This window comes from Sycon ciliatum, chromosome 12 (assembly GCF_964019385.1).
Source record: "Sycon ciliatum chromosome 12, ocSycCili1.1, whole genome shotgun sequence".
Lineage (NCBI taxonomy): Eukaryota > Metazoa > Porifera > Calcarea > Leucosolenida > Sycettidae > Sycon > Sycon ciliatum.
The window spans coordinates 20,504,497-20,531,581 of record NC_088654.1 but is presented as its reverse complement, the minus strand read 5'-3'; the positions used below and the strand labels follow the sequence as shown (position 1 = coordinate 20,531,581).

At 48.0% G+C, this 27,085-nt stretch overlaps 1 long non-coding RNA gene across 1 annotated transcript; it reads left to right on the top strand.

Annotated features, from left to right (window-relative positions):
• Window positions 1-1,240: 1,240 nt before the first annotated feature.
• On the top strand, window positions 1,241-25,342 carry LOC135828742 (uncharacterized). Its single transcript, XR_010555740.1, has 4 exons — window positions 1,241-1,550; window positions 3,392-3,426; window positions 7,252-7,540; window positions 24,937-25,342. It is a non-coding gene; the product is annotated as an uncharacterized LOC135828742 (long non-coding RNA).
• Window positions 25,343-27,085: the final 1,743 nt, after the last annotated feature.

Here is a 27,085-nt window from a genome sequence, read left to right as displayed (position 1 = left end):
TCTTTTCAGGCAGTTCACTTCCCCAACTGATCCTTTGAAATTGAAGTTCTCCCAATCCTTTCCAAATTTAATCACTTTCTTTCACCTCTGGTAGTTTCCAGAAACTGACCGTGGTTGGTCCCCTGGGGGAGGGAAAAAGACTCAAGTGCCATCAGTATGTGTGGCACGTGTTGTGAGCTGCCTTTGGAGTGAAAAACTTGTCAGCGCCTTCTAGGTTCAGCCTGGTCCCATAGCTCAGTGGTTAGAGCATTGCTCATGACAAGCAGGGTCCCAGGTTCGAGTCCTGGTGGGTCTGGCGATTTTTTCTCTTTTCAGGCAGTTCACTTCCCCAACTGATCCTTTGAAATTGAAGTTCTCCCAATCCTTTCCAAATTTAATCACTTTCTTTCACCTCTGGTAGTTTCCAGAAACTGACCGTGGTTGGTCCCCTGGGGGAGGGAAAAAGACTCAAGTGCCATCAGTATGTGTGGCACGTGTTGTGAGCTGCCTTTGGAGTGAAAAACTTGTCAGCGCCTTCTAGGTTCAGCCTGGTCCCATAGCTCAGTGGTTAGAGCATTGCTCATGACAAGCAGGGTCCCAGGTTCGAGTCCTGGTGGGTCTGGCGATTTTTTCTCTTTTCAGGCAGTTCACTTCCCCAACTGATCCTTTGAAATTGAAGTTCTCCCAATCCTTTCCAAATTATTATTATTAATATTATTATGTACATGACTATATGTATGCATGCCATGTTGAATTTTTTTACAGCATTTTCCGGTAATTTTTATTCATTTTTAACAGAGAACAGTATACGCGGTTTACCCTTTCGATTTTTCTATTGATATTTGCGCCTTGATATTTCGGCCAACGATGGCCCTGATCTGTACATCATGGAGGCGTACAAGCTCGGGTTTGTGTGACTCCACGTCATAGATCTACTCACATGATCAGTACTGTACATGTATGAACTGTTCAAAAAAAATTGGCTTTGGCTCGATTTTGGTGCGGGAGGGCCCGGGAATCTCTAATTTTTTTTGGTCTCGCCTAATATGTTGAATAAACGTGACTTGGAGTTTTTACGAGTTGATTCTAAATAATAGTCATTTTCACGACCAGCGCCTGCCTACATTTTGTTGTAGTCTGCAACCGGTTACCGCTAAGCATGTGTCGTATTAGTATAGGACTCCCTGCCGCTAAAAAGCATGTGGGTTTTCACCAGAGTCCAGAGAGTGGTATTTTCGACTCCCCGGTTTTCGCTGAAAACTCTTTCCTCGCCAGGCTCATAATAAAATTTATTGTTGTAGCAGCTATCGTGCTTACTCTTGAAGAAGAACAAAATAGTAGTAATGGTACGGCCGGATCGGACCCAGCGGAATGATGAGAGATAAGAGGCTTGTTGTTAGCGCCGAAAGCGGCCGGAGAAGTCAGCTGTAGAGTTGTGCATACTGACCTATGATGAATGATGTGATGTACTGATTATGATAGGACCTTCGAACAGCGGTGCGCTTCAAGGAAGGAACAGTAATTTTCTTGACGCTAGCGAACCTTCAGGGCCGCTTTCAAGTTTGGGATGTGTAAGTAACAAGTTCGTTGTCGCTGAAGCTGGAGTCTTCGAGTCTTGAAATAGTCTATGGCGAGTAGCCCATGAGCAATGGCGGGTTTCAGTTTGTCGAACCTGTTCAGGACACCGAAGTACTTCCAGCTAGGCATCGGCGGCTAATGCTTGTTTTTTTCACAGTATAATGCTTTTGGCAGTGCTCGATATTTCACGGCATAATGCCTGTTATAATGCTCCATTCACACTATAATGCTAGAGTGATATGTACATTTTCGAGCTATCTTGGGCAAATAATGCACCTGGAAAAGAAATGTATCCACAATTGGCTCATACTGAGATAAGGAAGTGTAGTTGTATATGCATGACCACACAAAAACACGCAACTGTCGGAAGAGCGACGCAAGAGTGTCGGTACACTGTCTGTACAAGCCTCTTGTCATGTGAAAAGACGTGTAAAAAGTCTTGTATTGTACAAGAATAGAACTGATAATGCTTTCTCCAGCCAAAACATGCCACCTAATGCCGAGCACTGCTACTTCTTCAAAACACCCATATAATGCTAGTTATAATGCTAGCATTAGCCGCCGATGCCTACTTCCAGCTCTGTAAATTTTCTACCATGGTCCACGGCTGTGTCTTCCATAGCATCTGTGTGTGTGTGTGTGTGTGTGTGTGTGTGTGTGTGCGTGTGTCCGCACGTGTGTGTGCGTGTGTGTTTGTGTGTGTGTGTGTGTATGTGCATGTGCGTGTGTGTTTGCGCGCGCGCGAGCGCGCGTGTGTGTGTGTGTGTTTTTGTGTACCGTACTCACTTGATTAGAAGCCCCTCTTGAATAATAGTACCGGTATGTGTGGGGGTGGGTGTGGGTGGGTGCACGCAGGGCAGTAGCGCCCGGTCCGGTTGGTCTCAAAATGGCCGGACCATAATTATTTCGAAAACTTGACCCACCTCATTTGTGCAAACGTGTTTTTCCTCACTATTAGAGAGTTTAAGATACACGTTATTTCTGACGTGACGCGAAAGTTTAGCTCGCGTTATTTGGCTCATGCTTCGAAAAACAACACAAGTGATCTGCAGCTAACGTCAAAATTTGAGTTTTACGCCATATTTGACGTGAAATAAAGTGCATCTTAACCCCTCTAATGTTCATTTCAGGTCAAGTAAAATATCCCACTTCACAGGACCGCCACCTGAAATTCCCATGCTACAGCCCACTCTCTGCTCAATACACAGTGTTTCGGGAATTCACCCCTCATCAGTTTAGCTTGAGTAGGCTGAGGAAGATTGTGCCTGAAAAGCACCACTTATATACTGCTCTCCAGGCCAAACCATCACCAGGGATACAAACTTACACAGACGCTTTGTTTCCAGCTTGACAAACGCCTCGTGAAGCCGCAGGTAGCAGCGTGAGTCAGAGTCGCTTATGGAGTTGTGCTAAACAGACGTTGAGAGCCAGTATAGCTATTCGCAACGCTGTCACCTCCAACAACTAGTCGCACGTCCGCTTGAGGGACAACAATACGACTTAGAAGTTGCAACTTTGGCGGTACTACCGTAAAGTCCGCTGCAAACGCCCACCCCAGCGGGTCCATACTATTTTCGTCTTTTTCAGGTCAATATAGTTGTAGAAAACTGGCATGAAGGTCGAATGCATACGAGAATGACTATAATGCCTACAAACTGCCTATGTCTTACCAACAGGCTCTGAAAAAGCCATTGTCATTATCTTGCTGCAAAGAAAAAAACTTCGATCGAGATTTCCTTTCATACGATGAATGAGTCATATTTGTTATTAGTTCGTTCTCCATGAAGTAATGCCGTAGAATCTATCTGGTTTTCAAATCATGGAATTTCTGCAGCGCTTGCTACGATGTCGCGCTTTCAGAATGAAACGGTGAGTGTTCTGACGAAGCGTCATTTAACGACTTAACAGGTCGCAGTATTGCAGTTGCAAGTCCAACAGGGGGGATGTCACAGAAGCTACACCTACAAAGTCATTGCTAACTTGTTGAAAACTCTGAAGTGCTCGAGAAAAACCCTTGCCATTGCGCTTTGCGTGATTTGGAAATGATGGCTTGAAACACCGTCAGAAGAGTATTTGGTTCCTGCAATAGCCTGTTCTTCGCTACCTTGTTATTCCGAAGTAACTTCCGTTTGGATTTGCGAAATAGAACAACCAACATCATAAAATCACTATAAGTAGGAGCTAGTTGACAATTCTGGTGGTAAAGACACACCTGGCAATATGGTGTCTTTTAATACCACCCGATATTTATCAACCATAAGTTCAGCTGCAGTGGTGTCTTCAATTTCAAGTAGGAACTAGCTCGTAACTAGTGCCCAAAAACATTTTGAAACCCGGAAAATAGACATAGTTTACCGTAGCAAAGCGCTCCTCGCGCTACGGTGTGAGATGCACTTTCGTACAGTAGGGGTGACAGTGCGTATAGGCCAGCAGATCTTGCAAGAATGGGGTGGGCGTTTGCAGCGGACTTTACGGTAATCATGAAGTTGGTTGTTCCAACGAGGAACACCCTCTTCTTGCCGAACTTGACACTTGACTGACTCGCGACTGCTTTTCAGGAACAATCTTCCTCAGCCTACTCAAGCTCAACTGATGAGGGGTGAATTCCCCGAAACACTGTGTATTGAGCAGGGAGTGGTGCTTTCCTGCAGGTTTGCTGAGTGGAAGGTGCGACGTGCCCCTCGTGTGCTCCGGATGGCAGTCGCGAGTCAGTCAAGTGTCAAGTTCGGCAAGAAGCGTGTGTTCCTCGTTGGAACAAACAACTTCATGACCAATACCGCCGAAGTCGCCAGAATATTTTTTGTTACAAAAATAATGAAAAACGTAGTAGATATCTGCACAGACATCTACGTCTGTGTATCAGTGTTGTTTTGACCATCATTCTTTTGGTTGAATTACTGGTATTTCCAGTGTGGCTTACACTGCGGGAAACAGGGTAGTCATTTTTCATTCACGCATACATGTACTGCAAGTCTACAGATTTTCGGCGCCTTCAAATTTCGACCTCCCAAGGTAGAATACATCTCGGCCTCCCAGGGTTAAAACACATTTCGGCCGTATTAAAATTCTGTGGCTGTACTGCTGCTGTCTGTCTACTGTGCACTGTCCCAATTAAGTCTGCAAAATAAAAGCCGCAACAATTTTGCGGCCAATAATGTCCAGGACCGAAAATATATACGACACTCGCGCGATTAGTGCCCCTGGGACACTATGTTTTCAATATCCATCATAGATGGGGCAGTATTCAGGAGAGGGCACTATGTTTTCAATGCTGGTACATTTACGCCATCCGGCATTAAAGCGGGATTCACAGAAGATTTTTTGCGATGCGACACGCGATGCGACGCGATCTGCGATGGATGCGTGCGATGCGAACTCGCGAAATACCATTCACAGAAGAAGTCAGCGATGCGACAAAGTTTTGCTGATTTGGGTACGTCACCATGATATTCGCGCGGTTTGACACAACTTGTAAAAAATTATAGGCAACTCTTGCACCTTTGTACAACTTTGCTGTTGAAAAGGTCAAAATCCTACACCAAATCGCTTGTCGCATCGCATCGCATCGCAAAAGTTGAGCCAAGCTCAACTTCTGCGATGGCCTGCGATGGCCCAGTTGCGGCAGTTGCGTGGGGTGCGACATGGCTGCGATTTGGGGTTTTCCCGGTTTCGCGTCTGTCGCATCGCAAAAATGCTTCTGTGAATCCCGCTTAAGACAATGAAGGCAAAGAAAAACTGAGCCTAACGCTTACTGTAAACTATCACGACTCAACAATAACGGCAACAAAAACTGCGTTTTTGATCCTGAAACCACCAGTGAAATAAGATGGACAAGTACATTAGCAAAAGAACACCAAACTTGCACAAGCGCTGGTTACAGGCCAGATGGGGGGGGGGGGGGGGGCATTGTTCAAGAGAGGGCTTTATTGTTTTCACTGGCTCTTAGAGGCTGGGGCCCCATTTGAGATAGGGCACTATTCAAGAGAGGTCTTTAATGTGCCGACTATTTGTTGATTTACAGTACAGTAAACCCTGGGTTAAGCAAGCTCCGGTATTAGCAAACACCTGGTTTTAACAACAGTTTTGAAACTACGACAATCTGGCAGACTTCTAGTGTACCAAGTGCCGCCTCTGTCCTGCGTACAGCGATCAAAAGCTCCGATGCGCAATCTGCATGCACTGGAGTGAGGTGTGTGACAACTTTGAGAGCTCCTGGGTGTTTCGTCTGCATGACGCTCACAGTGACAGTGATCCCATGATTCCCAGCACCTCTCCTTAGGAGTATTGGTACATGGAAGTACTATAAATATTACACTGAGCAATGAAGGAAACAAACCTCTATGCCCCTGATAGCGAGGTACATGGAAGTATGTGCACGATTTGGTATGCCGCGGATGTATTAGACCTTTTTCTAAAGACAACTTGGCTTTAACGATCGCTTTTGCTCGCAAGGGGGTTGCTTTAAAGGGGAAGTTAAGGCAAAAATTAAAATTTCACCAGTTGTAGTTTTCGGGGTGCTGAGTCGAATGGTCTTGGTCCGAGAAAGCTGAGATGCTCCCTTCCTGCTTGAATCCCAATCGAACTCGCGCACTTCCACCGAAACTGGGTGACTGCGCCCTACTAGATGGGGATTTGTATGCAAAATGTCACTAAAAGCGCCGTTTCGTTCTTATAAAAGCACGGATGACCGCGATTGGCCCATATGTTGTAGTCTTTTGGACGCTGAGTCGACTGGTTTTGGTCCGAAAAGGCTGCGGTGCAGCGTTCCTCCTTTATTCCCAATCGAACATGATTGAACAAGTGGTCACATGCTCCTGGGTGCCCAAATCACCTGGTCACACCGCCAGCAGGCGACAACTTTCACACCAAGGTTCAACTCGAGTTCAACTCGAGTGACAGGACTGCACCCAAAAAAGGTCAAACAGGCTAGTAAGTTGTACCCTGCAGGCACGGTGACCAGCTGACTGGTGTACGCAGGAGCACGTGACCGCTTGTTCAACCATGTTCGATTGGGAATAAAGGAGGAACGCTGCATCGCGGCCTTTTCGGACCAAAACCAGTCGACTCAGCGTCCAAAAGACTACAACATATGGGCCAATCGCGGTCATCCGTGCTTTTATAAGAACGAAATGGCGCATTTAGTGACATTTTGCATACAAATCCCCATCTAGTAGGGCGCAGTCACCCAGCTTCGGTGGAAGTGCGCGAGTTCGATTGGGATTCAAGTAGGAAGGGAGCGTCTCAGCTTTCTCGGACCAAGACCATTCGACTCAGCACCCCGAAGACTACAACTGGTTTTAATTTTTGCCTTAACTTCCCCTTTAAACTAGGATTTTTTACTGAATACCGCCGAACTATCAGAGGCTGCACAGTGGGGGGGGGGGGGGGAGGGGGGGGGGAGCAGTGGCATATTGGATGGAAATGGGGTTCTACTGTATGAAGTATCTTTGCTTGTTCATGTTGCATGGTGGTGCATGCTGGTGCATGCTGGTGCATGGTGGTGCATGCTGGTGGGAGCAACGGGGAATTGAGGACATTTGGTGTCAGTCCCTTGGGTGTTCCTAATTGTCAGGTTCGACTGTATCGCAAATTGATTGCTAATATTTGTCTTGTTTTGTTTGTAGAAGAACAAAAGGACCAAGGAACTACAAGTTACATGGGTTTTTTGTTTCATTATCTCTTGTGCTTTTGCAGTCGTCCACTAATGCGGACTACTTACTGCTAACATGCAGTGCAACATCTATACAGGCCGTCAGCAGCAAGAAACACAATCATGGCAGCGTTTATAATGATCTTCGCCCGCTACCGCCACTTTCCAGCCGAACCTGGACCATGGATGACGGTTCGGTAGAGACAGAATTACTGGTGCACCCCAGCTAGCTACGGACCAGGACTATAGGAGTGACTGGTGTTCAGCTGGAGGACTATAGGAGTGACTGGTGTTCAGCTGGAGTCGGAAGCCCATGCCTGCTGCATATACTTGGTAAGTGTGCATTCAAATCACGGGATAGAACAGCAGTATAGGGAAAGTCGTCATGACAGTTTTCGAAATAATTCGCGCTCACGTGACCTTCCCGGCAGCAATAGCAGTAGGATTTTCCCGACCCCTTTTGAGGCACTCGGAATCCTTTTACGGTCGGAAACGTACGAGTAAGAACACCAACACTGCCATAGCATGTACAGACAGACCACTACATGTACAGTACAGACCACTGCATGTACAGTACAGACCACTGCATGTACAGACCACTGCACCAGGGAGTATTAACTGCACTGTACCGACTTGTTGTGAACTCTACTCAATTTTTTATTTGAGCTTCAAGCACGCTAGCGTCCTTCACAAAGCAAGGAGCTTTTGGAAAATACTCGAGACGCGTGCAGCTCTTGAGCATGCCTCCCGTTCTCTTCACGTCCAAAACGGAGAACCATCTCATGCGGGTCTATGAGCAGGTGTGAGTCCGCTCAAGCAGATACACGTTGAAGGCGTGCGAAAAAAATGCGCTGGTGGCAGAGCAGTTGAATGGCAAAGGGAAAGAGCAAGGCTGGCGGGAGGTGACGGCTAACAATGTCGCTACCAAAAATGGATACGCTCCGGAGAAAAGTGCTCATGGGTCAAACGTGAGAGAAAAGTGTTCATGGGTCAAACGTGAGTGAATAGAGCTCATGGGTCAAACGTGATTGAAAAGTGTTCATGGGTCAAACGTGAGTGAAAAGTGGTCATGGGTCAAACGTGAGTGTAAAGTGTTCATGGGTCAAACATGAGTGAAAAGTGCTCATGGGTCAAACGTGAGTGAAAAGTGTTCATGGGTCAAACGTGAGTGAAAAGTGTTCATGGGTCAAACTGTAACATGTTGCACATGTTCCGTTTGGCGTAGTAATATTTCCACTCTTAATTATAGCTATGAATTGTGACTCTACTTCATGACATGTATGCATACGTCATTCGTACACACTCACAGGCACACACGCATGCGTATCCTTTCGTTGGCTCGCTCTGTTATGATGCTGGTTCTTCCTTTTGCTTGAAGAGAATGTTTTGGACTTGAGAGTTGCAGTTTTGATCTCAACGTCTTGTCATGGTTGGAACTGGTGCCTGGCTGGGGGCTGGGGAGTTTACGCTCCTGTGAATGTAATTGTAACCTCAGGCCAAGGTTACACGTGGTGGCAGCGAATTCGAATTCCACGTCTTGTGAGAGCACGCGTACCAAATTATTTGTGGAAGATTGATCGTGTAGAGATGGCTCAGCAAGGTGGCGCTCCTCCGCCCCCTCCACCACCACCACCGGGCCCAGCGCAACAACCAGCACGTCAACAACAGCAGATGCGGGCATGGGCCACACCAGAGAAATTCTCTGGCGAGCGCAACGCCGACTGGACATCATGGATTGGCCATTTTCGCCTCGTCGCGAATGCAAACAACTGGACACCGGCAGACCAAGGCAGGTACATTGGGTTGTACCTCACCGGCCACGCACTGTCTTACTTCCAAAGTTTGGAAGCCCATACGAGGACAGGCCCATTCGACCAGCTGCTGCAGGCGTTTGAACAGCGATTCGGCGACGCAAACTTCATCCCCACGTTCAGAGCAGAGCTGCAGTCACGCCGGCAAATTCGTGGCGAGTCCCTGTCGGATTTTGCGGAAGTCGTCCGCAGGCTCAGTAGACGGGCGTACCCCACGGTGGCTGGAGCAGTGCAGGATACCCTGGCGCGCGACACCTTTGTAGCCGGCCTTGACAGCAGGGACCTGCGCCTGCATGTTCGTGGCACGGACCCACCAACATTGGATGATGCACTCCGACGGGCTATGCATTTTCAGTGCATCCTGGAGGCAGACCAGCAGCAGCAGGCAGCTAGCCCAGTTGTATGTGCGGTGCAATCTCAGCCCAGTGACCCTACACTCAACGCCCTGCTGTCGAGGATGGCAGCCCTGGAAGACAAGATCTCCAGGCTCACGCTGGAGAGGCCAACTAATCTGCATCGGAGTGGAGATGGTGACACCAAGCGGTGCTATGTGTGCGACAGCACACTGCATTTCGCACCTGACTGTCCGCACCAGAGATACACACCGGCTAACCGTGGTGGTCACCGGGGTCGTGGACGCGGTCGGGGAAACTGAGCGTCGCTGACAACCAGGGTCCGCCGTCAGCAACCTCCCCAATGGACCCATGTACCGGTAAGCAGAGTCAACCGTGTTCGGTGTGTCATGAGGCTGTCTGCTTACCTACTGAGACAACTTGTAAGGCCTGCACAACTACTCCAGCCGAGTGTCCAGACAACTCGATCGTCCTGCCTCTGTCGTGTCTTGCAACACAGTCCGACAGCACGGTGCAGATCCAAGGCACGGTCGAGGCTGTGCCAGCCAACATGCTTGTGGACACCGGCAGTTGCGTAACGTTGTTGAGCACCAGCTTTGCTAAGTCTCTCTCTCATCGTAATGTTCATTTATCTATCTCACCCGTTAATACTGTTCTTAAAGCGGTAAATAATTCTTCTGTTCCTGTGCTCGGGGAAGCTGTCGTATTGTTAGCAACTGGCAAGCTTGCTGTACGCCACAGAGTCATTGTTGCTGACATTATGCCCGATGTGCTAATCGGCATTGACTTCTTGCAATCTCATGGCTGCACAATTGATTTCGGTCGCAACATGCTCGATGCAGGCGGTGTCGATGTACCCCTAGAGCCCACCCATAATGCTAATCCTGTAGTCTGCCGTGTTCATCTTGCTAATTCGGTTACTGTACCAGCATATACACAAGTCATTGTTCAAGCGCAGCTGCGTACCGATGATAATCATTTACCTAGCTCTGCTGGTTTTGTTTCACCTTCAGAGAAGTTTATTTCCAAGTTTAGCACTGCTATGTCACGTGTGGTGGCTACTCCTGACTCTGCTGGCCGTGTTTGGATTCGCCTACAAAATTTTCTTCCTCATTCCACAACTGTCCCGAAGAATTATCAAATTGCTGAATTTGATTCTGATATTTACATTGACGATGATCTCAATGATTCGCCTACGCATGCTGCCTCTGTTGACGAGCATAGCTGTAACGCAGTACAGGAAGAGAGCTGCTCACCTTCCGAGCCAGACGATTTATTTGACTTACGTCACCTCGATCCGCAAGCGCAGTCTGCTATAGCTACTGTGCTCAACGACAATGCCGATATCATCTCGCAGGGACAATTCGACCTTGGGAAGACTGATGTAGTAACACACAACATCCAGACTACATCTGATCAACCTAAGAGACAGCCACCCCGCCGAATTCCTCTCAGTCAACGAGCCGAGGTAAAGCAGCACGTTGATCAACTGCTTGATCATGAGATTATATCTCCATCCAGAAGCCCTTGGGCTGCTCCGATAGTTGTCGTACGCAAGCCTGACTCATCTATCCGGCTATGCATCGACTACCGGCAGTTGAACAGTATCACCGAGAAGGATGCCTTTCCCCTTCCTCGTGTGGATGATGCTATCGACGCTATGGCTGGTGCACGCTACTTCTCTACCTTAGATCTCGCAGCTGGCTATTGGCAGGTGGAGATAGATGAAGCTGCCAAAGCTAAGTCGGCGTTTGTGACACCGTTCGGATTATTCGAGTGGAACCGTATGCCGTTCGGCCTGTGTAACGCACCGGCAACTTTTCAACGCCTCATGAACCGGGTCCTTGGTGACCTAGTACCCAATATCTGTCTGGTCTACTTGGACGACATTATCGTGTTCTCATCAACGATTGAGGAACACATGAGTCGTCTGCAAACAATATTCAGTCGTCTTCGTCAAGCTGGCCTCAAGATCAAGCCCAAGAAGTGCTCACTGCTTCAGTCCTCAGTCACGTACCTGGGATTCTTATTCTCAGAGCAGGGTGTGGCACCGGACGCAAGCAAGTTCACGGCTGTTCAAGACTGGTCATCCCCAACATCACTGAAAGAGGTGCGTAGCTTTGTTGGCTTCGCATCGTACTATCGCCGCTTTGTGCCACATTTCTCAGAAATTGTAGAGCCCCTGAACCGTTTGTCCCAGAAGAATGCCACTTTCAACTGGACAGATGAGTGTGAACAGGCATTTGCTGAGCTGAAGTCCCGACTAGTCAAGTCACCTGTTCTGACATATCCTGATCCTGCCAAGCGCTTCATCCTGGACACTGATGCGTCAGATCTCGCCATGGGAGCTGTTCTCTCGCAAGTCAATAGTCACGGTGAGGAAGTAGTGATTGCCTATGCCAGCAAAGCATTAACGAGATCCCAACGTAACATGGGCAGTACACGCAAGGAGCTGCTTGCTGTTGTCACATTTACTGCACATTTCCGCCATTACCTACTTGGAAATCAGTTCACATTGCGAACTGATCACAAAGCGCTCATCTGGCTACATTCGTTCCGGGAAGTGGACGGTCTTCTAGCCCGGTGGATTGAGCGTTTGGCCGTCTTCGACTACGTCGTCACACATCGGCCCGGGAAGCAGCATGTCAATGCAGACGCCTTGTCAAGACTCCGCTACCACAGCCCGGCTACCGCAACCTCACCGACGCCAACGCCCGAGCAGAGAGTAGGTGAGCAGAATATTGTTGTCAATCACCTGTCTAGCGCTAGTCCTGATAGTAATCCTGTAACAGTCAATGCTGAAGTGTCGCCACCCAATTGGTGTGAGTCTTTCACTGTTGAAGAGTTGCGCAGAGCTCAATTAGAAGATGCAGATGTGAGTACAATGATCGGCTGGCAGGAGGCATTACTTGACAGGCCCCTGCGTAGTGATTCTGCCATGCACGGTGCGTCTATTGCATTGATACGATTATGGAGCCAGTGGAAGCGTCTTAGACTGATTGATGGAGTGTTGTACCGGGTTTACCACCCCGAGAATAGCGACACACCGTACCTACAATTTGTTGTACCACAGTCTCTGCAATCCCGCATGCTTCAGTCTGTGCATGCTGATGTCTCTGGAAGCCACTTAGGTATTGAGCGAACACAAGACAAGCTTCGCAAGCGGTGTTATTGGCCCTTCATGTCGTCTGCAGTTAGTGATTTTTGCCAAGCATGTGATATTTGTGAGAGCCGCAAAGCACCGCTACCAAAGGCCAAAGCCCCGCTTGTCCAAGACCGCCCATCATTCCCGCTAGAGAAAGTTGCTATTGATATTATGGGCCCACTGCCTACTACGCCTAGCGGTAACAAGTATTTAGTCGTCATTTGTGACTATTTCACTAAGTGGCCAGAAGCGTTTCCTGTACCGAATATTACTGCTGAAACAATAGCACATGTCCTTGTTGACGGCTTCTTCTGTCGTTATGGTATTCCATACCAGCTGCACTCTGACCGTGGTGCGCAATTTGAGTCGAGGTTATTCCAGCAGATCTGTCAGTTGTTGGATATCAGAAAGTCACGTACAACAGCATACCGGCCCCAGAGTGACGGCTTAGTCGAGAGGATGAATCGCACACTGGAGCAAATGCTGGCTGCTCACGTCGACGACCACCACACCAATTGGGACCGTCATCTGCAACGTTGTCTGCTTGCCTACCGGTCTAGTGTGCACTCCTCGACCAAGGAGACGCCAGCGATGCTCATGTTAGGTCATGAAATCCACCTGCCAGTTGATGTGATGTTTCAGTCACCAGACTCTGAGCGCTCCCATGTGAACACGTATGTTATCAACTTACGACGCAATCTACAACGAGCGTTCTCGCATGCCCGTGATGCTGGAGCAACAGCCCAGCGACGGCAGAAGGCCCACTATGACAAGCACGCTAAACAACCGAAACTCAACGTTGGTGACATGGTTCGGTTGCATTCTCCTGCCGTCAAACCAGGTACGACTTCCAAGTTCCATCGACCTTGGAAAGGCCCGTACACTGTGCTAGAACGTGTTGACGATGTAGTACTTCGGATAGCTGACAAATCCGGCACAACCCAGACTGTTCACGTTGACCGTCTGAAGGCTTGGACTGGCTCTGATCTGCCTGCAAGTGCCAATGAGCTCGTACCGAACTCGCCTCCGACTTCTATTGCCGACTATACGCCTGATGTTGAGTATAATGTGCAACCAGTACCAATCCCGGCTCCAGTGCAGGCGCCACCTGCACCAGTAATTGCTGCTGCGCCGGTGCCGCCACCAGCCGCAGCACTGAATCATGCACCTGTGCCTGTTGTGCACCACTATGACCTGCGGAACCGTGCAAACATTCAGCCGCCGGCAAGGTTTGCTCAGTGAGTGTCTATGACTGTACAGTGTGATTATTGAGAAATTGTACATTCTTAGTTCAGAAATACACATATTTCACACAGTCCTACCTGTTGTTAGGTTAGTATGAATAATGTCGAGCATTTCACTTGCTGTTTCACAGTCCACTTACATAGCATTAGTAGTTTCTAAACTTTCCATTATACCTCACACCGATTAACTACACTTGTACCATACTTGCGCCACACTATTTCACTTTCCAGTATTTAATTTTCTCATGTAGAAAGCTATCACGGATATGCTCTAAGCTTTGTAACTTTCGGTCACTATCGTTCCCTCTGTAACGAGGGGGGAGGTGTAACATGTTGCACATGTTCCGTTTGGCGTAGTAATATTTCCACTCTTAATTATAGCTATGAATTGTGACTCTACTTCATGACATGTATGCATACGTCATTCGTACACACTCACAGGCACACACGCATGCGTATCCTTTCGTTGGCTCGCTCTGTTATGATGCTGGTTCTTCCTTTTGCTTGAAGAGAATGTTTTGGACTTGAGAGTTGCAGTTTTGATCTCAACGTCTTGTCATGGTTGGAACTGGTGCCTGGCTGGGGGCTGGGGAGTTTACGCTCCTGTGAATGTAATTGTAACCTCAGGCCAAGGTTACAAAACGTGAGTGAAAAGTGTTCATGGGTCAAACGTGAGTGAAAAGTGTTCATGGGTCAAACGTGAGTGAAAAGTGTTCATGGGTCAAACCTGAGTGAAAAGTGTTCATGAGTCAAACGTGAGTGAAAAGTGTTCATGGGTCAAACGTGAGAGAAAAGTGTTCATGGGTCAAACGTGAGTGAAAAGTGTTCATGGGTCAAACGTGAGTGAAAAGTGTTCATGGGTCAAACGTGAGTGAAAAGTGTTCATGGGTCAAACGTGAGTGAAAAGTGTTCATGGGTCAAACGTTAGTGAAAAGTGTTCATGGGTCAAACGTGAGTGAAAAGTGCTCGTGGGTCAAACATGAGTGAAAAGTGTTCATGGGTCAAACGTGAGTGAAAAGTGCTCGTGGGTCAAACGTGAGTGAAAAGTGTTCATGGGTCAAACGTGAGTGAAAAGTGTTCATGGGTCAAACGTGAGTGAAAAGTGTTCATGGGTCAAACGTGAGTGAAAAGTGTTCATGGGTCAAACGTGAGTGAAAAGTGTTCATGGGTCAAACGTAAGTGAAAAGTGTTCATGGGTCAAACGTGAGTGAAAAGTGCTCGTGGGTCAAACGTGAGTGAAAAGTGTTCATGGGTCAAACGTGAGTGAAAAGTGCTCGTGGGTCAAACGTGAGTGAAAAGTGTTCATGGGTCAAACGTGAGTGAAAAGTGTTCATGGGTCAAACGTGAGTGAAAAGTGGTCATGGGTCAAACGTGAGTGAAAAGTGTTCATGGGTCAAACGTGAGTGAAAAGTGCTCGTGGGTCAAACTGTGATATCTGAGCAAGCGTTGTACAAACGCGTCATAAGTTGTTATCTTATTACTTACGTTGCCTGCATGCATATGCGCATGCCCGTTGTTTTGTTGTCTTGTCCTGCTCTGAACGAGTCATATACAAGTCTTGAGTTTTCCCTATCTGACAAGTGTGTCTTGGTCTTGTGTAGTGCCTGGGTTGCATGTAACAATTTGGCGACGAAGACAACGTCCTGCGCGATGGAGGGAGATCGTGACCGTCTTCCACCATTCGACACGTCCGGACCCCCATCTCAAGTGGCTCTGACGTGGACAAAATGGGTTCGAGCCTTTGACTATTATCTGACGGGAAAGGACATTACGAACAAGAAGCGTTCAAAAGCACTGCTCTTGCACTTCGCGGGTCTAGAAGTTCAGGATTTATTCGAGGAACTATCCAACCCAGATGGCAGCCTTCCACCAGATCAGAGAACACAGAATGACAATGAGTTCCTCAAGTGCAAGCGTACCTTGCAAGCTCATTTCGGTGCTCCTGCAAACCCTACGTATGAGAGGCACGTCTTCCGTCAACTCACTCGCCGGCAGGGAGAGTCCACAGTGCAGTACTGCACCAAGCTTCGGCAGCAAGCTCGGCTTTGTTCTTTCGAGAATGAAGGACAAACTGCGGAAGCTATACGTGACCAAATCGTAGCCACAGTCGACAGCAGTGAGCTGAAGAAGAAGCTCCTGTCAGAACCAGCCCTGACTCTGCCACTAGCGTTGGAAATGTGCAGAGTTTGGGAGGACGCCCAGTCCCAGTCGGAAGGAATGTCCTCAACCACTTCTACTTCGTCTGGTACCGGTTATACCGGGAGTAGTAGTATGCTTGTAAATGCCGTGCACCACCGAAACCAGAGTCACAGGCAAGCTGGACGGGGTGGATTTGTGCAGTCATCGCGTGGCCAGTCACGTAAATGCGGTGGATGTGGAGACCAGTGGCACGAGAAGCGCGAGTCATGCCCAGCTTGGGGCAAGTCGTGCCGGAAGTGTAGGAAGCCAAACCACTTCGCCAAAGTTTGCCGTTCACAGCAGTCCAGCACTGGTGGCAGTGTACACATGGTTGGCCAGTCTCAAGAAGTACATGGAACGTCGCCAGTCGACCCTGCTCCTGCTCCAAGTCATAGTGCAAGTGCTGGTACTGGTGCGAGTGTTGCATCCGGTCCTACAACTGCAAGTCCGTACAGCAGCGGCCTGGACGAGTACTATTCGTTGTACCGCACGCAGAGTGACAAGGACCGCGTGGACCCGTACTGTTGTACCCTCCAGTTATGTAAACAGCCAGTCGTGTTTGAAATCGACACGGGTGCAGCCATGACGGTGATGTCTGAAAACGAATTTCATCGGCTGGCATCCAAGGTCAATTTGTCGCTCGACACAAGTGATCTGCCGAAGCTGCGTACTTACTCCGGCGGAATTCTGAATGTCGTCGGTCGCTTTAGTGCTTCTGCGACCCATGCTTCTCGTAAATCAGCAGAATTGTCGATCGTCGTTGTCCAAGGAAACGGACCAAATCTCCTGGGTCGAGACGCGTTGCAACTGCTGAGGTTGAATTGGAACTTCGTGTTCAACGTGTCATGCGAGCACTCGATATTGTCAGAGTTCCCGCAGCTCTTCCAACGTAGCATGGGCACCTGGCAACATGGAAAAGTCAAATTGTCCGTGGCAGACAGCGCCAGACCCCGGTTCCTGAAGGCACGCTCTGTTCCTTATGCGTCAGAAGTTATCGCAAGGCGAATTCTTCTCCAAGCTTGACCTGAAACATGCTTATCAACAACTGTTGCTCGACGACGAGTCTAAGCTGCTGACGACAACATGGCCAGCAATCGAGGACATCTGAGAGTTGTAATTTGTGTACTCCTCCGAGGTGTGATTTTTGGCGTGCTGGGCCAAGCACAAGGAAGCCATCTGCAAAAAAACTGCAGAAAAATGGTTGTTGTTTGATCCTTTGGTGTAATCTTTGTTTCTAGTCGAAGCTAGTTGCTGTTTGGAGCAGAAACGCTGAAATTGACTATTTTCTGCATGTACTCGTGCATGTACTCAGGCATGCAGTCTCACTCGTATTTTAGCTATTTTTCTGGAATGGATGCTGCTCTGCGCCCCTTGGTGAACATTTCCTGCGTTCGTGGAGCAGCTGAAAAGGACCACTGGTATGTCTGGTTCCTGGTTTGAAAGTGGAGAGTCGACTTTTGTGCCTTCAAAAAGGAGTAGAGAGCGATAGAGGTACGTCTGTTGCTTATTTTTGAGTGCTCCTCGTACATTTTTGATCGTGATAGAAATTCTCAGACCAAAGTCAGACCAAAGTCAGCGCGATGATGGCCGTACAGTTTTCTTGTGGATTTTTTAGTTGTTTCATCTCGTATCTATGTCAGTATCGTGATGGTGAAGTGGAGAGGGTGATTTTCTTCCTCTAGGCTTCGTTCGGCCGACTTTGCTTCGTCCTCGTTGAAAAGTGATCCTGAAAAAAGGTCGATTCGAAAAATTATGTTGATTTTCAATGTACGTGATGACATGCTATTGCTGGCCATGATCAACACCTCCAAAGGATTGTTCGTCTACAACCGCCTACCCTTTGGCGTGTCGGCGGCCCCGGCAATATTTCAGCGCACGATGGAACAATTGTTAGCAGGTCTGTCCTTTGTCGTAGTGTATCTCGACGACATTGTTGTTTCTGGAAAGACTCGTGCGGAGCATGATGAGAATCTGAGGCTGGTCCTGGATCGTCTAGCGTCCGCGGGTCTCAGGTTGAATCGTGAGAAGTGTCTCGTGGCTCAGCAATCAATTGAGTTCCTGGGCCATGTTATTGATTCAGTCGGCATTAGGCCGTCGGCTGAGAAAGTGGATGACCTTGTGAAGGCCCCACAGCCCAATAATGTCCCTGAACTGAGAAGCTTTCTGGGACTCATAAACTATTACCACAAGTTCATCGAGAATCTAAGCTCAGTGTTAGCTCCATTGTATGAATTGTTATCATCAAAGTCGTGGTGTTGGTCTGATAGTCACCAGAAAGCGTTTGATACAGGCAAGTCTCTGCTGCTTTCTGAGCCGATAAGTATTCATTATGATCCTAGTTTACCTATTGTCGTGTCCTGTGACGCTTCCCCGTATGGTGTTGGCGCAGTTCTGTCGCATGTTCTGCCAGATGGGTCTGATCGGCCAGTAGCCTTTGCATCTAGAACGCTGTCGTCTTGTGAGAAGAATTACTCGCAGCTTGACCGTGAGGCTTTGGCAATGGTATTTGGCGTCTCCAAGTTCCACAAGTACATCTTCGGTCGCAACTTTACACTACAAACAGATCATAAGCCACTGCTGGGATTGTTTGATCCTGATAGACCCATTCCTGTTCAGTCTAGTGGTCGTATTCAGCGATGGGCACTCAAACTAGCCAATTATGAATTTGTTCTGGAGTACAAGCCTGGGAAACAGAACGGTTGCGCTGATGGGTTGAGTCACCTCCCCAATCCGGCGCTGGTACCGGAACCGCTGCAGCCAGCCGAGGCTGTACTATCGCTATCCGTCTTGAACACTACACCGGTTACGTCTGCATCGGTTGCTCGCTGGACGAGCAAAGATCCGTCCCTGGCAATAGTATACAAGTTCGTGTCTGAGGGCTGGCCCCAAGACATTCCAGAGGGATTAGAGCCATATTCCCGTCGTCGTAGTGAGCTGTCTGTCTTGAATAACTGCATCCTAATTGGTTCCAGGGTAGTTATTCCTTCACCGGGTCGTGCACCATTGCTGGACGAGTTGCACGCCGGTCATCCCGGTATCGCTAGAATGAAAGCCCTGGCACGCAGCTATGTCTGGTGGCCGTCTCTCGATGCAGAAATCGAACAGACCGTCCGTGGTTGCACGCAGTGCCAGAACGACACCAAGTCGCCGCATCGCCAGCAAGTCCACCCATGGGAATGGCCTGGTAAGCCTTGGTTACGTGTCCATGTCGACTTTGCTGGACCCATCGCTGGTAAGATGCTCTTCATTATTGTCGATAGTCATAGTAAATTTATTGAAGCACATGTTTGCTCTGGCTCATCTGCGGCTGTCGCAATTCGCAAGCTGGAGCAGACCTTTGCTCTGCTTGGCTTACCTTATAATATTGTTTCTGACAATGGCCCTGCTTTTGCAAGTAGTAAATTTCGTGAGTTTTGCTCATCTAATGGCATACGTCATACTCTCGTTTCACCATATCATCCGCCTAGTAATGGCTTAGCCGAGCGCGCAGTACAGACGGTGAAGTCTGGCTTGGCCAAGATGTCTGGCCCTGATTTGGAAACCCGCCTTGCTAGGTTCCTGTTCCAATACAGAATGACGCCGCAGTCAACAACGGGTCGTTCTCCGTTTGAGCTACTTTGGAAGGAACATCGTCCCCGCTCACGTCTGGATCTCGTGTTCCCGGACAGCGGCAAGAAAGTCTTGGACAAACAGTGCACTGCCCATGATCGTGGTGGTGCAAATGCATACCAGTTCTATTGTGGTGATGCCGTCTGGGCAATGAATTTCAACTCCTCACCGAAGTGGATAGCTGGCATCGTGGAAGAACAGCTTGGTCCTGTAACATTCACGGTTCGTCTTGTTGATAACAGAGTCTGGAAGCGTCACTCTGACCACCTGAAGAAACGCCTTCCTGCTGAGTCGGTGCAAGATGCTTCAACTGCTACGTCAGCACCACAGCTTCCATATTCCAGAGCTTTACCTTCTACCACAGCTCTACCGTCTTCAACTGCTCTACCTAGTGTTCCGCCGAATGAGTCTATGTCACTGCCTGGCTCAATTGTACATGATGAGATCCGTGAGAATGCTGATTTATCTGTTCCTCAATCTACTTCTAACCAGTCTAGTGGTTCTAGTCCTGTCGTGTCTATGCGCAGTTCTTCTCGTTCTGTAAAGGCTCCTGTCTGCCTTGATCTGTAGTTCGTCTTATCAGATTATTTGCTGCCACGACACAGTCTATGTATTTCTGTTATTCTGGTCGTTTCCATCTGATGGTGGAGGGATGTGATATCTGAGCCAGCGTTGTACAAACGCGTCATAAGTTGTTATCTTATTACTTACGTTGCCTGCATGCATATGCGCATGCCCGTTGTTTTGTTGTCTTGTCTTGCTCTGAACGAGTGATATACAAGTCTTGAGTTTTCCCTATCTGACAAGTGTGTCTTGGTCTTGTGTAGTGCCTGGGTTGCATGTAACACAAACGTGAGTGAAAAGTGCTCGTGGCTCAAACGTGAGTGAAAAGTGTTCATGGGTCAAACGTGAGTGAAAAGTGTTCATGGGTCAAACGTGAGTGAAAAGTGTTCATGGGTCAAACGTGAGTGAAAAGTGCTCATGGGTCAAACGTGAGTGAATAGAGCTCATGGGTCAAACGTGAGTGAAAAGTGTTCATGGGTCAAACGTGAGTGAAAAGTGGTCATGGGTCAAACGTGAGTGAAAAGTGTTCATGGGTCAAACATGAGTGAAAAGTGTTCATGGGTCAAACGTGAGTGAAAAGTGTTCATGGGTCAATTGTGAGTGAAAAGTGTTCATGGGTCAAACGTGAGTGAAAAGTGTTCATGGGTCAAACGTGAGATGTTTATTTCTCGTTGGCTGAGCGAAGCGAAAGAAACAAGAAATCTAGTTCTCTGTTAATATTTTTTGCACGTGCGTGCGGAACGGGTACGAGGGCAGTGTGCTGTGGTTGAAAGTGCTGTTGCTGTGATTCTGCAGATCATTGTTTTTCTTCTTGCCAAGTGTGCAGCTGCCCACCCACCCACCCACCCTGGTCAACTGTCTTCTTAGTGTGCGCTGCCGTTATCCGCTGTAGTGTGTGCTGCAGACTGTAGTCGTGTGACTCATGATGCTCTGGTCTATATGCCTATAACTCTTCGCTTGGCGAGTTTTTTGTACTTCAAAAACGAAGTAGTAAAGCATGGTTCCTGAAGCCTAGCAAATGCTGAAGCTGCCGTTGCCTTAGTTTTCTGCCTTAATCTTATGGATTGCTGACAATAAGTTCGGGCTACAGCGCTGGCTTTCTTCCAAGGCGCATAGCGCCATTATCTAGCTATGGCAAGAAGTCTTGTGCAGCAGGACTGCATTCACCGCATGTTCAAATGGCTGCTGTGTGTGATAGAGCTGGGTGTGCATGCTGATGCCCGTGCAAACAAATTTGGAGCAGAGAATGAAAAGTGTTCATGGGTCAAACGTGAGTGAAAAGTGTTCATGGGTCAAACGTGAGTGAAAAGTGTTCATGGGTCAAACGTGAGTGAAAAGTGTTCATGGGTCAAACGTGAGTGAAAAGTGGTCATGGGTCAAACGTGAGTGAAAAGTGTTCATGGGTCAAACGTGAGTGAAAAGTGTTCATGGGTCAAATGTGAGTGAAAAGTGTTCATGGGTCAAACGTGAGTGAAAAGTGTTCATGGGTCAAACGTGAGTGAAAAGTGTTCATGGGTCAAACGTGAGTGAAAAGTGTTCATGGGTCAAACGTGAGTGAAAAGTGTTCATGGGTCAAACGTGAGTGAAAAGTGTTCATGGGTCAAACGTGAGTGAAAAGTGGTCATGGGTCAAACGTGAGTGAAAAGTGTTCATGGGTCAAACGTGAGTGAAAAGTGTTCATGGGTCAAACGTGAGTGAAAAGTGTTCATGGGTCAAACGTGAGTGAAAAGTGTTCATGGGTCAAACGTGAGTGAAAAGTGTTCATGGGTCAAACGTGAGTGAAAAGTGTTCATGGGTCAAACGTGAGTGAAAAGTGTTCATGGGTCAAACGTGAGTGAAAAGTGTTCATGGGTCAAACGTGAGTGAAAAGTGTTCATGGGTCAAACGTGAGTGAAAAGTGTTCATGGGTCAAACGTGAGTGAAAAGTGTTCATGGGTCAAACGTGAGTGAAAAGTGTTCATGGGTCAAACGTGAGTGAAAAGTGTTCATGGGTCAAACGTGAGTGAAAAGTGTTCATGGGTCAAACGTGAGTGAAAAGTGTTCATGGGTCAAACGTGAGTGAAAAGTGTTCATGGGTCAAACGTGAGTGAAAAGTGTTCATGGGTCAAACATGAGTGAAAAGTGTTCATGGGTCAAACGTGAGTGAAAAGTGTTCATGGGTCAAACGTGAGTGAAAAGTGTTCATTGGTCAAACGTGAGTGAAAAGTGTTCATGGGTCAAACGTGAGTGAAAAGTGTTCATGGGTCAAACGTGAGTGAAAAGTGTTCATGGGTCAAACGTGAGTGAAAAGTGTTCATGGGTCAAACGTGAGTGAAAAGTGTTCATGGGTCAAACGTGAGTGAAAAGTGTTCATGGGTCAAACGTGAGTGAAAAGTGTTCATGGGTCAAACCTGAGTGCATAAGTGCAAGAAACATACATGTAAATAATCGACGTGGATAGCTATTATAAAACATACATGTGTAACGAAAAAACGGGGAACAAGTCATGAACGACATGTGAGTCGAAAACAGATACTGGTCTGTGTAGAGACTATGCTGCACTGACGAGTCCATGAAAGGACGAAACAGTTCTGCGCCGGTGAAGATTGAGTATTTCGCTTCTGCTCTTGTAGAGTTGAGCACTCTCATTTGGGGTAGTGCCTTTGCTGTTTGCGTCACGCAGAGCTCACTGGCTTGTCAGTTTGATCATGTTTGGCCTCATTTTCTCTTTGCGCTTGCGTCGGGTCCCCAAAGGACGAAACAGTTCTGTCCGCAGATTGAATACTGGCATGTGTAGGCAAATGGGAAACACATCGTGAAAGGAGAAGAGAAGTGCACCAAAAGACCGGCAGAGATTAGTATGAGCCAGAAACAGATGCATGTGTGGTTTGTAGGCAAATGCCGGTACATGCCAGGCTGGTACATGTAGTGGCGGGTTTCCTTCAGCTCGGGAGTCGTGTTTTTATGACTCTCTCGTTTTTCCCAGGATCACTGAGTTCTGCTGGCGCATGTGAATGCAACATGAGACGTGTCACCCGAAAATCGCTAGTAAAAAGTTGACTGTGTTACTGTAGTATGAATCCAATACACTTTCGGGTGCTGGGTGTATAGGCAATGGTGTAGTGACAAATGAAAACGAATACACTCATCATGCTGATCTCAAAGTTACCCGTTCATCCGTCTGCCGGGAACCCTGTGGGTGAGAGTTATACTTGTAGTGGAAATATTACTACTTTTCACTAAGTTTTGTGGAAGCAGTGACTCTCATCACGGTGTCCGAGATTGTTGGTCCTTTCCCGTTGAAATGTAAATGTATGTGATTCAGAGATGCAGACAATTCAGAGTTATGGGGCAAGCACGCTGTCTGGACCATGAGATATGAGCGCAGAGCACTTTAGCAACGTGCACTAGCATTTTTAGGGTGCATTCGAGTGTGGAAACTGGATCCTGATCCCCACCAACCAGATCACTTCGATCGGACAGATACAATCGAATGTGCACAATTGATAACCTGTTTCAAGACCTTAGCAACCGCATTGCAACAGCTCATCCCGTAGTATCTGTACGCATTAAGGTGAACTCTTGACCTAGTGTACGCATATTTGGAGTTTTGATTGCTGTAAGGGCGCATTCTTATTCTGTCTAGCTTCTTGGAGAAAGCTCTCCTGGAAATCGGAAGAAACTGGGATAATTTAGGAACTGGTCTCGACGAATTCGGAGATCTATTGCACATGTAAAGCTCCAAAGGGGCATTGATCTCGAGTGCCACGAATGTAGTACGCACTGTGCATATGCGAAAACGGATTATCATACACTCATGATCAACAGTAGATCGCATGCGCTGACCCCAAAGCGTGGGAATCGCCAAGTTTTAACCACCTCTGAAGTTCTGAGAGCTTGGAGAGCTTGGAGAGCTTGGAGAGCTTTGGAGAGCTTGGAGAGCTTGGAGAGCTTTGAGAGCTTGGAGAGCTTGGAGAGCTTTGGAGAGCTTGGAGAGCTTTGAGAGCTTGGAGAGCTTGGAGAGCTTTGGAGAGCTTGGAGAGCTTTGAGAGCTTGGAGAGCTTGGAGAGCTTGGAGAGCTTGGAGAGCTTGGAGAGCTTGGAGAGCTTTGGAGAGCTTGGAGAGCTTGGAGAGCTTGGAGAGCTTGGAGAGCTTGGAGAGCTTGGAGAGTCTTCTAAAGAGAGGATATAAGAACTTTTCTCCAACTTACAAACTTCAGCCTCCAGGGCTAAAATCCGTTTCGGCCGCATCAAATTTTTCGGCCTCTACTGCTGCCGCCTGTATACACTGTCATACTGTGTATGTGTGTGTGTGTGTGTGTGTGTGTGTGTGTGTGTGTGTGTGTTTGTGTGTGTGTGTGCGCGCAATGTGTGTGTGTGTTAGCAAGCACCTGGAGTTGTATAATCATGATCATAGAACAATCTAAAAAATCTAGTACTTTGACGCCATCACACATGCATGTTGGTGCATGTCTACACACACTCAGTTTATTCAAGCACTCAGTCCATTGTGACCCACTTAACGTTAGTTCATTCACACACTCAGTTCATTCACACACTCAGTTCATTCACACACTCAGTTCATTTACACACTCAGTTCATTTACACACTCAGTTCATTCACACACTCAGTTCATTTACACACTCAGTTCATTCACACACTCAGTTCATTCACACACTCAGTTCATTTACACACTCAGTTCATTCACACACTCAGTTCATTCACACACTCAGTTCATTCACACACTCAGTTCATTTACACACTCAGTTCATTTACATACTCTGCACTACAGACCACCATCAGGTTGTTGAGTCCCGCCTTCTCTGTGCTGTTGAATTGTCCAACAGGAGTGGAGCTGACAGAGACGGGTCAGAGCTTTGAATACAGGCAGCCACACAGCTCGCACAAAGAAATCCAGGGACATGGAAGACGACCAAGACATGTACTGAGTTTGATTGCATTGGCAAAGTCAACAACAGGGTCACGGATATCGATCGGCAAAAATAACGCAATCTTGTCAGTGCGAGGGCATGATAAGTTGCGCCAGCGGGAGATGCAACAGCAGCAGTAATGCTGATGGCGGACTACAGCGGCCATGATAGGTCAATGCAGCAAGAGGAGAATCAGTCATAGTCATGCCAGGTTTGAAAACTGCATCAAGGCAGCAAAGCAGCAACAATAGTATTAGCACCAGCCTGTTACATCAGCAGCAGCAGCAGCTTCACCAGCAGCAGCAGCTTCACCAGCAGCAGCAGCAGCAATAGCAGCAGCAACAGCAGCAATAGCAACAGCAGCAGCAGCAGCAAAAGCAGCAGCAGCATTAGCAGCAGCAGCAGCAGCAGCAACAGTAAAGAGCTGCTGTGACGGCACAGGCGGTAGCCATAGAAGGACACAATGGCTTTGCCGGGATCCACACCGTGCAGCAAGAACAGAAACAGCAGCATAAGCGGGCCGAGCAGCAGCGACATAAGCACCAGTCGATCTGGGAGCAGCAGCAACAACAGCAACACGGAGCATCAACAAACTTAGTAGCAGCAGTGGGAGCATCACCACCACCCCACCGCAATCAGCCAACCAACAGGAGTATGAGAAGCAACATGCCAATGCGAGTGATATGTGGTTCGTTTATCCTCTGATACCAACACCACCATCAACACTGCTTATTAACTAAACCCTGCTGGGCTACAGGTCTTGCGGTTGCATGCAAGGATTTTTTGTTGGATGTCGTAGCCCAGGGCCATTGTTCTACATGCATTGCCACCATTGCTGCAGTGTTTGCACCATGCATCAAATGTTCACAACGCATATCCCTGTTCCATGCACAAGTCCGTTATGCCCAGTGAGACGTATTTGCTAGCATGGAAAACAGTGTAGTTTAGAAGTGAGTACTCTTCCCTGCTCATATCTCTGCGTGTACATACCGGTAGCGACAATGACCAGCTCACTCATTCTTGTATCTTTGTATCACAGCATTAATCTGCAAGAGGGGGTTGCCTTCGTTCATCCTTTCTTTCTCAGTCCGTACCCCGTACTGGAACCCCCGCTTCCATCTGCATCTTCGTTCAAGAGCTGTTTTCCCGGAGCATTTCCAGTGCTTTTGTCCATTCATAGGAGCAGTATTGTGATCCTGAGATTGCTCAATGGGCCCAAATGCGCTGTGAGTGCGCTGTGATTGGGTTGTGATTGTGCTGGGATTGTGCTGGGATTGTGCTGGGATTGTGCTGTGAGTGTGCTGGGATTGTGCTGTGAGTGTGCTGGGATTGTGCTGTGAGTACGCTGTGAGTGTGCTGTGAGTGCGCTGTGAGTGTGCTGTGAGTGCGCTGTGAGTGTGCTGTGAGTGTGCTGTGAGTACGCTGTGAGTGTGCTGTGAGTGTGCTGTGAGTGTGATGTGAGTACGCTGTGAGTGTGCTGCGAGTGTGCTGTGAGTACGCTGTGAGTGTGCTGTGAGTGTGCTACGAGTACGCTGTGAGTGTGCTGTGAGTGTGCTACGAGTACGCTGTGAGTGTGCTGTGAGTGTGCCTGTGAGTGTGCTACGAGTACGCTGTGAGTGTGCTGTGAGTGCACGCTACAAGTGCACGCTACGAGTGTGCTGAGTGCATGCACACTCACTATCATGCTGCAAGTCCTTTTCTCTATCCTCACGTCCACTTATTTCGAGTACCCCTCTCCTCTATACGATTTAGGATCATGGTGTGTATTCAGTTTGCACACTGTACATGTGTGGCCATGAGATTGATATACAATAAAGTGTAAACTCTGCTAGGCTTTCATGTGTTCTGTCAGCACTTCACGCTCTGATTAATATCTGTTGCCAAGGCAACCACCCGTGGCACTACTTGAGTCTCCTGTCTGTCCGGGTACAAGTACATTTTGTGTCTGTTGCTAGGACAACCGGTCAGCTCTTTTCGTGCCGTCTTTCCTGGCACTATATCCACTGGAGTAGGAAATCCTATAAGTCAAAAACAGGTTGTAGGCTGGTAGGGTGGGGATGGTGGA